At 42.0% G+C, this 13975-nt stretch overlaps 1 protein-coding gene across 4 annotated transcripts in view; it reads right to left on the bottom strand.

Annotated features, from left to right (window-relative positions):
- Positions 1 to 13483, bottom strand: part of EYA2 (EYA transcriptional coactivator and phosphatase 2) — a 252360-nt gene extending 238877 nt beyond the window's left edge. For 2 of the 4 annotated variants that reach the window (XM_069072330.1, XM_069072332.1), the window contains exon 1: positions 13141 to 13265. The gene's annotated coding sequence lies outside the window, so the exon portion shown is untranslated. Of the gene's footprint in view, positions 1 to 12254; positions 13079 to 13140 lie in introns of those variants that run through there. The other 2 variants (XM_069072333.1, XM_069072331.1) reach the window with 2 other exon arrangements.
- Between the last annotated feature and the right edge of the window lie 492 nt (positions 13484 to 13975).

Here is a 13975-nt window from a genome sequence, read left to right as displayed (position 1 = left end):
CTATCACAATGTTCCCATTGTAAATGGAGGGACTTCTTGGCCTTTAGACTTGAGTTATAAAAATTTGGTCTGAGCCCAAAGTCTGGCATGAATAGAGTATTTTAATTTCATTTATTGAATATTTTTAAAAATATGTTTAGCTATTTAAAATTTTGTTCTATTTTTTTTCAGATGAACATCTACCAGTGCAGAATGTTGGAAGTGGAGTGGGGGTGAGGGACTTTTCAGAATCTTAAGGACAAAAGAGAACTCATATGGATACCACCCAAAGGGTGCACAAGTTGCTCAGGTGGCATTTGTCTGTTTCCTAGGTTGAAAACTGCTGCATAAGGTCAGTTGGTCAGTTAGCAAGCATTTACTATTTATTAATTGTTTACTATGGCCAGGCACTGTACTAAGTACAAAGGGCATAAAGAAAGGCAAAAAACCCAGTTCCTGTCTACAAGGAACTCACATTCAAATGGGGGAGAAACATGCAAATAAATAAGTATATACAAGAAAAATTGTGTAAATGGAAGAAGGTAATCTTGGAGAAAAGAGGGTGGGAGGAAAAGTGGGAAATATACTTACAGAAGGTAAGATCTGAACTAAGTCTTTAAAGGAGGCCAAGATGGGGAGGTGAGGAGAGAAAGATCATAAGACCCTTGAACAGGGTGCTTCCTTTTCTATTATATTCCCATTCCCCTGCCTCTTTAGAATCTAGCATATGGGATAGCACAGAGAGCAATGGACCAGAAGCCAGGACACTGGACCGAGCCAGGGGTGGGGAACCTTTGGCCTCAAGGCCACATGTCACCTCTAGTTCCTCAAGTGTGGCCCTTTGAATCCAAACTTCACAGAACAAACCATTTCCTGAAGTTTGGATTCTGCTCTCTGAGTCTCAGTTTCCTAATCTGTAAAATGAAGGAGAATAATAATATTTGTACTACATACCTCATTAAGGAGATCTGATAAAATAATGGATGAGAAAGTCATGTTAAGAAGCATTAATTAAGTGCTCTCCCTGTGCCAGGCACTATGCCAAGCACTGGAGAAAACTCTATTAAGGGCTATGAAAATGAAAGGTGGTGGTAGCATTTATAGGATCACAGAGTTTGAGGCTGGAGTGACCTTCCAAGCTAGGTCCCTTCCTCTTACAAAATAGGAAAACTGACATTCTGAGAGGCTAAATGATTTGTCAATGAGCATTTATTAAGCACCTACTGTGTGCCAGACACCATGTTAAGTACTGGGCACACAATGGAAGGCAAAAGACAGACTTCCCTGCCCAATGTCACACAGCTAATGAATGACAGATATTGTTAGAGCAGTTACTATTATAAAACCTCATTTAATTCTGCTTTTAATCATATAGAAATTTGTGATAATACTGACAGGCTGGAATGAAGTTCTCTTTTGTACTAAGTAAACAAAACAGAAATACAAGATGTTTTGGGAGGAAGGTTTAGTTCACTTAAGGAAGATGCTTTCTGTTAACTTTTAAAATTACTTTGGCAACATATATTTTTTTGAACAAAAACTGCACCAATTACAAAGTGTCTATCAAGAAGTCTGATTCAAATTGACTGAGTGGTACCTTATCCCCTAAATAATACCTTACCCCACCCACCACACCTTGAAGTTGTTTCTCTTGATTTGGGGACCAGGATATGGGTTTGAATTTCAACTTGATTACTTATGATCTGTGAAACTGTGGGCAAGTCACAACTTTTGTGTGCCTCCATTACCTCATCTGTGATAACACCAATATGATCTGCCTCACAGGATTGAGACTCAAATAATATCTCAGATATTAAGCAAAAATCTTACATAAATGACAGCTATTATTATCAACAGTATCCCCATATCACCCTCCCACCCAAACTCAGCACTCACCTCTCCTCAACCTCTCCCTCCATCCCCCCACCCATGTGAAATATTTTTGGAAAAAAATTTTTTCAATTCTTCCAGGAAAAAACTTAATTATTAGAATACATTTATGGAATGTTAGTACTGAAATGTAACTTCAAGACCATCTAGTTCAACCTTTCATTTTGCAGAAAAGGAAAACTGAGGGGCAGTGACTTGCCAAAGGCCACATGGAAAGAAAAATAAGACTTACATCAAGGTCTTCTACCCCTAGGAGATACTGCCCCACACTGCTTATCCCCAGAGCTCCAGCTTCTTTTGTGGATGACACTCAAACAGTCCTCAAGTCACTGCCTGCCTCAGTTTCCCCATCTGTAAAATGGACACAATAATAGTATCTAACCCTGTCCCTCCCAATAAGGTAATATTTGTAAAATACTTTGCAAACCTTAAAGAACTATATAAATATTAGCTGTTATCAGGACTACCTATCCTTCAAAGCTTAGATCAATGCTACATCCTCTGTGAGGCCTGCCCCCATCCCCCTTATATAGAACTTTGAGGCAGCATGGTAGAGTGGAAAGTGAACATGGAGTCAGAAGAACTGGGTTCAGGTCCCACTTCCAACATTTACAAGCTGTGACCCTGAGCAAATCACCTCGAAAAGCCTCAGTTTTCTCATCTCTAAAATGGGGACAATCATAATACCTATTGCTACCTCCTTCCCAGGTTGTTTTGAGGAGTGTGCTTTGAAAATTTTCAAGTGTGAGTGGGGGGGGGGTTATAGCATTTACTATTTGCCAGGCATTGGGCTAAGGACATTACAGCTGTCACCTCATTTGATACATCAGTGTAATCTATTAAAATTACTACTTCTTTTATCAACCATTTTACAGTGTGATTATGTGTGAATCATATTTCCTCCAACAGAAGGTAAGGCTCATGACAATAGAGACCCTGATCTTTCTCTGAGAAGGAAACTGGTTTTTACCATGTCCCCATTTCTCTTTGATGCCTGGAACTATCCTCCTAGTTCAGCAGAACAGATCTGAAAAGGTATGCACCACTTCTTAAGTGAGGACTGGGGATATCAAAAGATCTCCAGGCTAATACCTTTTAGGATGTTCTACACAAAAGGTAACAGAAATGTGACCAGCAAATTTCTTATTGAATCAACAATTAATGGAGTCTATAAGATCAACCACTGGAAACTCAACTGCTGTAAAAGGATTAGTTTGGACATTTAAGAGAAAAAGTCAGTTTCCCCCTCTAACTCAGAGGGGAAAAAAAATGAAACAGTACAATTTCCCAGAAAGGGGGTTATTTCCAAAATCATGCACAGAAGACACAAACAAGATGGGGGGGGGGGAGTAGGGAGCAGTCTGACATGCCTCCTCTATGGATGCAAACCACTAAAAAAGTCATTCTACTCCCTCAGAGCCCACTCCTGTGCTTCTCCCCCAGTTGTCTTTCTTGTGGGTGCCTGAGTAATCCTGGAGGCATTTCCAGTGTTTAATACATTTGCTGAATTGAAGAAATTCCTCCTTCTTCTCTCCCTGCCCCAACCATTAATTCCACATCACAGTGAGCAGTCTATTTAGCAAGACGGCAACAACACAGCCTTTACCCATCACTGGCAGGATGTAAATGATCTCTCCTATTCTATTCTTCTTCACTTAATGGTGCCAAGACTCTGACCATTAGACTGTTTACAACAGAAGGCAGCAAGTCACAACATGTTATGGCATATGACATTGTCTAGATTGCAAATCCATGAAAATCTGGCAGAAGACTCCCAACTCTCCCACTTCCTCATCCTTCCATTCAATCTTGGTAAGGCTGGATAAGAAATGGATCTCACAGGAATTCAGACAATCACCAGGCTTAGAAACACTAGAATTGGGAGCAGCAAGTCCTGTGTTCTAATCTCTGAGCAACACCACTTAGGAGATATGTGATCTGCCAGAATTATAATGGCACTGTGGAAAAAACCCTGGATGTGGTATCAGAGAATCTAGGGAGAAGTCCTGACTCTGCTATGTCCCAACCTGGGCAAGTCACTTCCCCTTTCTGAGCCTCAGTTTCCTTATTTTATAGATGAGGTTGGACTAGATAGATGGTCCTGTAAGGTGCCTTCAAACTCAAAAAGCTACAATGCTATGTTTTCTAAGGTCCTTTTTAACACTAAGTCCTAGGGTATGATCTCTACTATCACTTCCCTTCTCTGATACTTGTTTTATCTAGAAAATGACCATAAGAATATTTACACTATTCTACTTTCCAGGGCTGTTATGGGGAAAGGACCTTGGAAAATTAAAGCAGAGAAAACATCTCCTGCACTGAATTGCTTGTTTCCTTATAACCAAACCTATTACAAATAAACTAGGATTAGCTCATCCCTCTGGGGGAGGAAATAATCCCTTACCATTTCACCCCAAAACCTTCTTTCACTTAGACCACATTCCAGTGAATGATCTAGGAGAGGCCTTCATCCTGGCCAAAGAACCAAAGAATGGTGAGATGTCAGCAGCACATGTCAGACTCAAAATTAGTAGCAGTCAAGACAAAAACCTTGTAGGAAAAAAAGGAAACAAATGGGTGCCCATTGTTTGAGGAATGGATGAACAAATTATAGTACATAAACATAATAGAATATTAAAAACACCACAAAAACAATGAATAGGAGAAATTTAGAGACGCATAGACAGACCTGCATGAAATGATGTGGAATGAAGAAAGCAGAACCCAGTAGATATTCACAATGGCTACAAAAATGTAAATGCTAACATTAGAAAGCAGCTGACAACTGATGAACTTGAAGAAAAATGGACTTGGGCCAATAGAAATAATAAGGAAATAAAACTTTCATATCACAGTAGAGAGATGGGGGCTATGGCTGTAGAATATGGCAGGCAATGTCAGACGGCTTGTTTTGTCTTGGCTTTGCTTGAATATTTGTTACAAAGAAAGGTTCAATGTTTGGGGGGGAGAGTGGTTAAGGAGAAATAACCATGATGTCAAAACAAAAGAATAAATTTATAAAAAGACTAATAAAACTTAGGTGGTTTTGGTGGAATGGAAAGGGCACTGAATTTATAATCAGAAGACCTGAATTCAAATCCTGATTATGTGACACCTTGGTTGTAAATCACTTCCCTTTTCTTGGTCTCAGTTTCCCCATCTGCAAAATGAAGGGGACTCAATTAGACGATCTCAAAAGATTCCTTTCAGCATTCTAAACCTACGATTCTACTCTCCAAACTCCCAGGCTGGGGCTCTTTAATGCTATTTAATTACCAGAAGGCTTTTCACCTGCTTTTCAATCTTTTCAGAACCGAAACCAAATCTCCAGACTCCCTAATCTGACCTTGATTCTCTTTCCACAGAGAGGCTAACAATCTTAGAAGACCCTTCTCTGCACCTACACCCACCAAAAATGTCAGTCACACAGACAGGAAGTTGGGCCTGGCTGAGGTCATTCCCCTGAGGCTTCTGGAGTTCGCGGTGGGTTAGTGGTGGTGGTGGTTTCAGTCTTGCTTTTTTGGTGACCTTAGAAGTGCTTATTTATGCATTTAAAGCCCATGATCTAATACTTTCTGGTTTGGCTGCTTTCTCCATAATAGCAGCCTGTAAAAAAGCATTGGAGAATTCCCCATGTTTTCTCATTTTGGGTCAAAAAAAATAAACTGCCATCTATACGGCATTCAATAATGCCCACACGAAGTGCTGGAATACGTTGCTCCAGCAGCAAAAAACCAATCTGAAGATATTTGGTAAATTGGGGGTCTGCTAATCAGCCACAGTCACTTTTTGATAGCGGTTGAAGAGTAACATTCTAAGCTCGTGTTAAAGCAATTTTTTTAAAATGCTGGATTTGTTCATGTTTTCCCCATTTCTTCACAGAAGAGTCAATGTTTTCAACATCCTTCCCTCTGTAATTTTCCTATTGGCACGGCCACATCTGACCATGAAACCCCACGTAGGTATGTTACAGAAACAGTGATTGTTGAAACAGACGCGAGTCTCTGGCATGAGTCTCTCTCCTTTACAAAATTAAAATGCCTTTTCAGCTCATAAGCTGTAATGTACTTCAGAGATGGATACAAAAAAAGAGTAACTGACATGCTAAGAGATGAAATGAGGGAGGAACAGACTGCTTATTTGTGTACCGTTCAGTTTTCCCCTTTCCCCCTCATATGATGGTGGAATGTTGCACATTTGCCCTTCCTTTCTGGGAAATAATTTCATTATGCACTTAGTTTCTGCAACTAAATTCACAAAAAGGATGATAATTCCCTATGGAACACTTCACATACTTCATGTATTTCCATTTTTAAAAAATATTCATGACTAGTGTAGATGCTCATTCTGTTAACACATAGTGAAGCATATGACTTAATTTCATAAGTTTCTTTAGCTAAAAAAAAAAAAAAGCACTAGTTGGTGGCCAAGCTGGGGATGAGATACAATAGACAGATGGATATGGACACGGGGGATAGGGAACGAATCCATGATTAGGACAGAGAATCCCAGGATGACAAAACTCCCTTTCCTAAGGCAAGCCTGAGCCTTTTAGTCTCTAGGACCCTGGAGCACAGAGCCAGTCAATATGTGTCAAAAACTGAATCTGAACCCAGTTCCTGGATTGGAGGCCAAGCTCTCTATCCATTATTCCATGTGGCTATAAATATGTTTACTGGGCACAAAAGGAAGATTAAAAGAACTATCATTTAAAGCACACCTATTGGAAAATTAATTCAAATACTTTTTAAACGAATACTTTTATAGCCACTTATGTCCGATGAACTGTTCATAAAATGTTTTGGTATCAATAAAATAATAATCCTTTTAGTATTGGCCAAGGAGCCTCTGCTGTAACAAAGATGGCGATTACCTCGACTGTTTTCAAGAATAAACAGCAACAATTAGTTTTTCAGAGTGCCAAAGTCCGGACCTTTTGGTAGCCTTCAGAACTGGATCAAAGTTCCAGGTTTAGATTTCTTAATGCATCACATTTTCATCCAGATACAGACTTTTCAGAGACCCAGCCCCCAAAATGAGTGATAATAATTACAATTATCATCAAAAGTAATCAAAGGGGATACTAGTGTTTGCTGAGTTGGATTTGTGGACAATGAGATATACATTATGACTAACCGTCCTTCACAAACTAACCCCTATTAATGTCACACCATCAAGACTGCTATTTTAACATATACACCATCCCTAAATGTCTAGGTTTAGAAACCTTATATTTAATTCAAAGAAATTATTAAATTTTATATGCTAGTTACTAATTATTCTTTGTTGATGATTTCCTCTTCAGTTGCTTTGCAATGGAACTACACAATCATATTGAAACACAAATCCTACTGCAAACTATTATCCTCCATGCAAACTTGGCACTTCCCCCCTATGTACAGCCTATAGCCTCCCACTTAGCCTCTCTCATATCTAAATTATCAAGTGTGTATAGCCAATTTAAATTTGTACCAATTTTCTGATGGATGAAACAAGTGAAAATATCAGGTATAACTGAGTATCCTTTCCAAGAAAACATTCCCAATGTACTCTGACTTACTGATAAGGAACAATATCCCTGTTATCTAAATGCCTGATTTTTGTTTTCTTCCATTAACAAATCTCAGCAGTGGAGCTTAGGAGAAAAAGTGTCTCCGATCTTTACATCTTCCTTAATTAAAACACTCAGCACATATAGAGCTATTGATAGTAAAAGCCCCAAATATTCTATATCGGCTTGAAGCACAAAGAACTCACTGCCATCTTTTTTTCTCCAAAACAATTTAAATCAGAGTAAACAGAGGCTGAACAAGGCAATGAATGGATAAGATGATAAATAAGCAAGGGGTTGTAGAAAAAGAATTCAGACCAGAGTTTTAAAGTTTCTTTTTCTCTCTAAATATACTTTTCCTCTTACATCAAAATTATTTTCATCAGCATCAAGATCACAAACAAGTTACTCCTTAAGGCTTTACAGAATCGTGAGCTATTATTACTCAACTCTGTTCCATTAAGAGAGGGCAAGGATGGATTCCCAGGGTCAGCCCCCAGTGAGCAGCTATTGTCAATCACCAGGATGTCACTGCTATGAGGTCCCACCTAATTGAAGGGAATTTAGCCCCACCCTAAACCAGGGTGTTGGTTAAACACCATTAAAGGAGTTAAGATCTGCAAATAAAGAAAATGAGGCATTGTCTTAAGTGAATTAAGGCAGCTACTGGCCAATTATTTCCTGTTCCCTGCTAATAACTACAACAGACAAAAAGAAACCATTTTGGAAAGACTTGTTATGGGATGGGGAAGGATGGAAGGGGGATGTGGGTGTGCTTTTTCTGTCAACAGTCCAGTGTTTTCACAGCTCAGTGTCCTTACTGGGGTTAAACACTTGACTAGGAGTGGGGTAAAGGGATGTGGATAAAAAAAAAATGTTCTGCCACCAGAAAGAATTATCCTGGTAACACCTTCTGGTGAGTAGAGATTTTCTGCCTTAGGAGTTATTGACTATTAGGGCACTTAAGCCCAGCAACACTACAGATAAGGAGAAATCATTTTAGACTATCCACTAGCCTCCTTTTTCAAAAGGACTCTTCAATTTTTCTTTCCTTTTTGCAGAAAGGTTAATGCCAGTAGAATGTATAAAGTCAAGGGTTTTTGTTTAATCTCCCAAGTCCAGTTGGGAAACATAATTTCCATAAAAATCCATCTTGCCCTACAAGAAAGTAAGGGGAGGGGGGATGGGAGAGGATATAAGAGTGAACAGATTGGGGGAAGGGGTATTCAGTACGCTTGTTATCTTGGGGTGGGGGGCAAGGGAGAGACATCAAGAAAATTTGTAACTCAAAATCTTGTGGAAGTGAATGTTGAAAAATAATAAATAAATTTATAAAGGGAAACATAATTTCCCCCCTTCATTATATACTGTTCCATCTTTCCTAATGGGGAAATATGGGCTCCGCTGCCAGAACCAGCAGGCATTGTTATCTATATTTGTAATGTTTTAACAACACATTTTAATAATAATCCAATAATAATCATCACTCATATTTCTAAAGGGCCTCAGGGTTTGCATCGTGCTTGTTTCACAAAAGCCCAGTGAGGTGGGGACTGTAAGAATCATAATCCTGTTTTACAAATGGGGAAACTGAGATTGAGCATTATCTTACACCAACCACTATTCTTTACTGATGATTTTCTCTCCTTGGGCTGTTCAGTATAACCGTATACAGCAACACAAACCCCATCACAATCTGCTGCTCTTCCTGCAAACTTGACTTTTTTTTGTTTTTGCTTCGACTCTTCACCAAAGACACTTAGCCAGGGCTTGTTCTGACTCCAGGTCTGGCGCTACTGCCATGCCATCTCACTGCTTTTTCATGAAGTGCATCAGAGAGAAGAGAATGTATTGGCAGTTCTGTATATAGAATACTTCAGTGCTGCAGGCCTTTTTCTGCCCACTAGAAAGAAGTGGTATTGGGGAAACAGTACTGAAAACCTGAATTTGTCTTGGGCTGTGCTGTTTACTATCTGTTGAAGCTGGGCAATTCACTTCCCCTTTCTCAAGTTCCTCAATGGCAAAATAAAGAGATTGAATTGCATGACCTCTAAGACAGCCCAAAGTCCGATGATTGTAATTATGTCACCCCTCCCCCCAATCATTAAAAACAACAACACTTCACATATTCTCTCATTTTCTCATGACTGCAGAGAGCATTTTTTCCACTGCTCAGAGTCATCATAATCTGCAGTCAATTCCACACATTAAGCATAACAACCTGCGACTTTATTATACAAGGAGTTTATGGTGAAGCTAATTAGCGTCTAACTGGGCACTCCAGCTGAGGACACCTAAAAAACATCTGGCAGCAGAAGCCTGGTGAAGGGGTGGGGAGAGTTTGTTCACAGGGCCAAGCAATCCCATCAGAGCCAGTTCCAGTCAGATCTTAGCAAAACTTGTCTCTTGTCTTTGACTAAAGTTATCTTTGGAAAGGTAACTGAAAAAATAAGGAAACTGGTTTCTTCTTTGCCAGAAAGGACAGATCTTGTAGTTGGGAGCACATGCCCATTTAAAATGAACACAGGTCGAGTGTGTACATTTAACACAAACCCACTTGTGTCCACACAAGTGCATGGTTGCCCTATGCAAGTGCACCCATTTAAAAAAATGCCTTTTGCAATGGTATTTCCAGTCTTCCAATAACAGCTCAATTTGATTCACTTAGTCTCTCAAATATGACTAACAATGTCTCTCAGCAGTTAAAACAATAAAAATAATGCCAGATATTGTCTACACTGTGCCTTCTGTACTCTGACAAATGAGAATGATATAATAAGCCCCCAACCCAAGACTCCTTGAGAGCTCTTTACAACTCGTCTTTCAGATTATGAAATTTAAAGGAAGATACAATTCACCCTAGACAATTTGATTTCCTTTAGTCAGTTAATAGAAAACTATTCGTGTGTACACACTAAGTGTCCCAAAAGTTTTTGTGCAGTTTAAATGGCACTAAGACTTTTGGGTCACCCTGCACACATGAAAATGCCAAATGATCCTCTATGTATGTATATGTACTACATATAGGCAAGGAAAAGCTAAAGGAGAGGAAAATGAAGAAAAGTTATCTAGTCAAGTGTAAAATACTATCACAAAGCTAATTTTAAAATCCTGAGTTAAATGAGGAATAAAAATGCTTTAGAAAATATTCATCTACAGTAAAATGTCTTTTTTATTTTAATCTAACTGTACTGGGAATCTTCTCATGATTTCATATCAAGGTTTTACTAGGAGTCTGTCTTAAGGAGTTTTTAAATCTAGTTACTTGCTCTAGCAAAAAGCTAACTGTAGTTGATTTCAAAGAAATTTCATATCTGCCTTCACTGGCCATCCAAAACTAAGTATCATCTTTCCCGGATCAGAAGACAAAGCTGCATGTCTAAAAACTCAGGTATTCTTGCAATATTTTCTTGGGGGGGGGGGCGGGCAGGAAGGCTTTAAAATGGAGTAAGGGCAGAGATTAAAAAGTAGTAAAAACAAAACAAAAAACAAACCCACCAGCTTATATTTGTATTGTGTATATATAGTTTAGAGAAAGATTAACATAAGCAGGGGAAAAGATGGTTTGAGAAAAATTCTTGAAAGGAGTTTACTTCAAGAGAGAGAAGCAGAGATCTGTGCATGCAGTATAGAATTGCTTTGAACCGGGTTCAAATGCCCTCTCTGTTAGTTACAATATTAGAGGATTAAGTGTTTGCTATGGCCTGTTAATACATTTTAAGCAAACCCCGAACATTTTATTGGTTACATATATGTAATTTAACAATTAAAATTTCAGTAGAGGAGAAATATACCATTACATGAATGGAATATTTAAAAAAAACCCACAGCAAATGTACGCTGGGCAATAATTTCCTTTGGAAGGTATTCCCTAACTCAGACATAATTTAACACTCAAATACTTATTTGATGTTTGTAAATCACTCTCAAACTCCCCTAAGCCTTAAGAACACCTCTGGATGCTGGTTTGGTATTAACTCATTTCACTGCATCAGGTAATTAAACGTCACTGAAACGGTTGTGATTTATATGTAAGTGTTGTAATTTTTTTGTTGTTGTTTTAAAGGTAAAGATTACATGGCAATTTTCAAACACTGTGTCCATAAAGTTCAGCATGAGTTTTACTTTAAGATTCCCAAACCCGCATGGTCAGTTTCATCTCTCCCAGTTCCGAGACTCTAGGAACTGCTCTTACAATTCAGCAACTGAAAAGGAGTAGTGGACTCTGGGGGTACAAGTGTTTTCACCCCAAGGCTGTTTTTACTGCGGCAGTAGTAGTCTGAGAGAGTTACTCGACCTTTTGCACTTACGTATTTGCACTTAAATAACTTATTTAGCAGTAAATTATTTGTTTTGTGCAGGAAAAACAAAAACAAAACCTCACGAGCTAAAACCAATAAACTGAAGTTTTTGGACGGCAGCATAGAATCCCTTTTTTGGTTTCTTCATTTCAACAATAATAAATTAAAAAAAGAAAGAAATACACAGACCTACCTAGTGTTTTTAAGCACTCGTCGTCACCAGGGTCTGCGCTACATAGCAATTATTTCGGGGTGCCATTCCCCGCCGGGGAAGGAAATAACAAAGTGGCGAATTAAGACTCGCACAGCAATCTTAAATGACACTCCTAAGAGGGTCGAGGGAGGAGGGGCCACAGTAGGACCAGCTAGGACACCACTGCCTTGGACTTTTTTTTTTTTTAACCCAAAGCGAGTTTCAAAGAGGAAAAGACGTCCGCCCGTCTGCTGACTCCTAGGAGTTAGCAGAGCCGACTTGTCCTTAGCATCTCCCCAGTCCCAGCCTGGCAGGAAGGCTTTGGTCTCCGCAAACTCACCTTACGCGAGCTAGCTGTTTCTCCTCCGGCACGGAGTGCGGACTCAGCCAGCCTGCTCTGTCCCCCTCTCTCCAGCCGTCTCGAGGCGTAGGAAGGTTCCGCACCTGGCGCCTGTCAGCACTCAGCCCCCAGCGGCATGAGGGGCACGTCCTAAAGCGCTCCCTCCCTCCCTTGCTAGCCCAACACTTGTCCACTCTCTCCTGAGCCAGGCAGTGACGCGGCTCTGGCCACCTGGCTCAGGTTGGCCGGGCCACCGTTTCCAGAGGTAACTGTATAGTCCCCGTAATCTATAGCTCCGCGGCTTCTTCAGCAAAGCCCCAGGCGCAGGAGGAGCAGCCCCGCAGGCCGCTCTCCCCGGCCAACACTGTCTCCCAGCACGAGAAACCGGGAATCCTTTTCCTGGTCTCCAAGAGCACTGCCGGACTGGGAAGGTCTGGGGCCAGCAGAGCGCTCGGTTGATCCTGCTCACTCGACTCCCCCAGCCCGGACGCTCAGCCCCCCTCGGTTAAATCAGTCCCGGAGAAAGAGCGCGCCGGCCGCTCCACGCCTCCGTGGACGCCGGCGGCCAATGGCCCCCAAGGCAGCCTCCGTAACCCCGCAGGCGGCGTTGGAGGACGCTCGCAGGAGCAATGTTTTTGGAGAAGCACGCTTCCCCGACAGGGATGCGAGGTCAGGGCGGCAGAGGGGTTAGCCCTCCAGCCGGCAATCCACGACCCTTAGGCTACCAGTGTAGTTAACTTACTCTGCTCCACCTCCCCAACCCCGAGGCCAGAGCGCGCGCGTGGGAGGCGTGTGTGTGTGTGTGTGTGTGTGTGTGTGTGTGTGTGTGTGTGTGTGCGCGTGTGCGTGTGCGCTGAGGGGAAAGGGTGATGGTCTCCGTACTCACCACGGGCTGCTGGAAAGAAGGTCCCGCGTCCCCGGGCCGAGCCTGCGGGCGGCTGCGGAGGCACTAGTGGCTGAGTGATCCCCCCTCCCCCCAATCCCCCGCTGTCCTTTCCTCCAGTCTCTTCTTGTCTCCCCCTCCTCCTCCTCGCGGGTAGCGGCGCTTTCGGCCCCCAGGCGGGGTAGGGCGGGGCGAGGCCTCTGCTCGAGGTGAAAGGGTCTCGGGGAGCTGGGGCGCTCTGGGGCGCGCGGCGCCTCGCGGAGGATCCAGGCTACAGCCGGCTTGCGGAGGGGAGCAGGTATTCGACTGAAGCAGCAGCTGCTGCTGCTGCTGCTTGAGCCTTCCTTCCCTTAGCCCAGAGCACGCCTGGGGAGGGGAGGTTCTCGGCCCCCTCCCCCTCACACACCCACCGACGCTCCCCTGACTGCGCTCTGCCCTCGCGCCCAGATCTTCCCGGTGGGGAGCACCGCACCCAGACACAGAGGCACTGGTACTTGGAGCCTCCCCACTTGTTGGGACGCCGCCGTGCAGCGTCTTTCTCCCTCTCCCTCCACCGTCATAAAGACTCCCTCTCACAGAGACATCTCTCTACCAGGGGACACTTTCTGTACTCCAGACACCAGTTTACAGGAAAACTTTTAAGGAAGTATGGGGTATTGCAAAGAAAAATGGGCTTGGGGTTAAAAACTCGGGTTCACATCCCAGCTTCGCGACTTACTGGTTGCGGTCAAATCACTTACTTCTCTGTGCTTCAGTTTCCTCATTGGGAAATAGTGATGGATTGGAGAACTTAACTTCCAATTATTACCCGTGTGATCTAAGTCATTTGGCCCTTCTA

The sequence above is a fragment of the Petaurus breviceps genome, unplaced genomic scaffold (genome assembly GCF_028583685.1).
Source record: "Petaurus breviceps papuanus isolate PSGF00001 unplaced genomic scaffold, PetGlider_PUasm1.0 90847, whole genome shotgun sequence".
In the NCBI taxonomy this organism is placed as follows: domain Eukaryota; kingdom Metazoa; phylum Chordata; class Mammalia; order Diprotodontia; family Petauridae; genus Petaurus; species Petaurus breviceps.
Note: the sequence above shows the minus strand (reverse complement) of the source record. Positions and strands in the feature narration are given on the sequence as shown.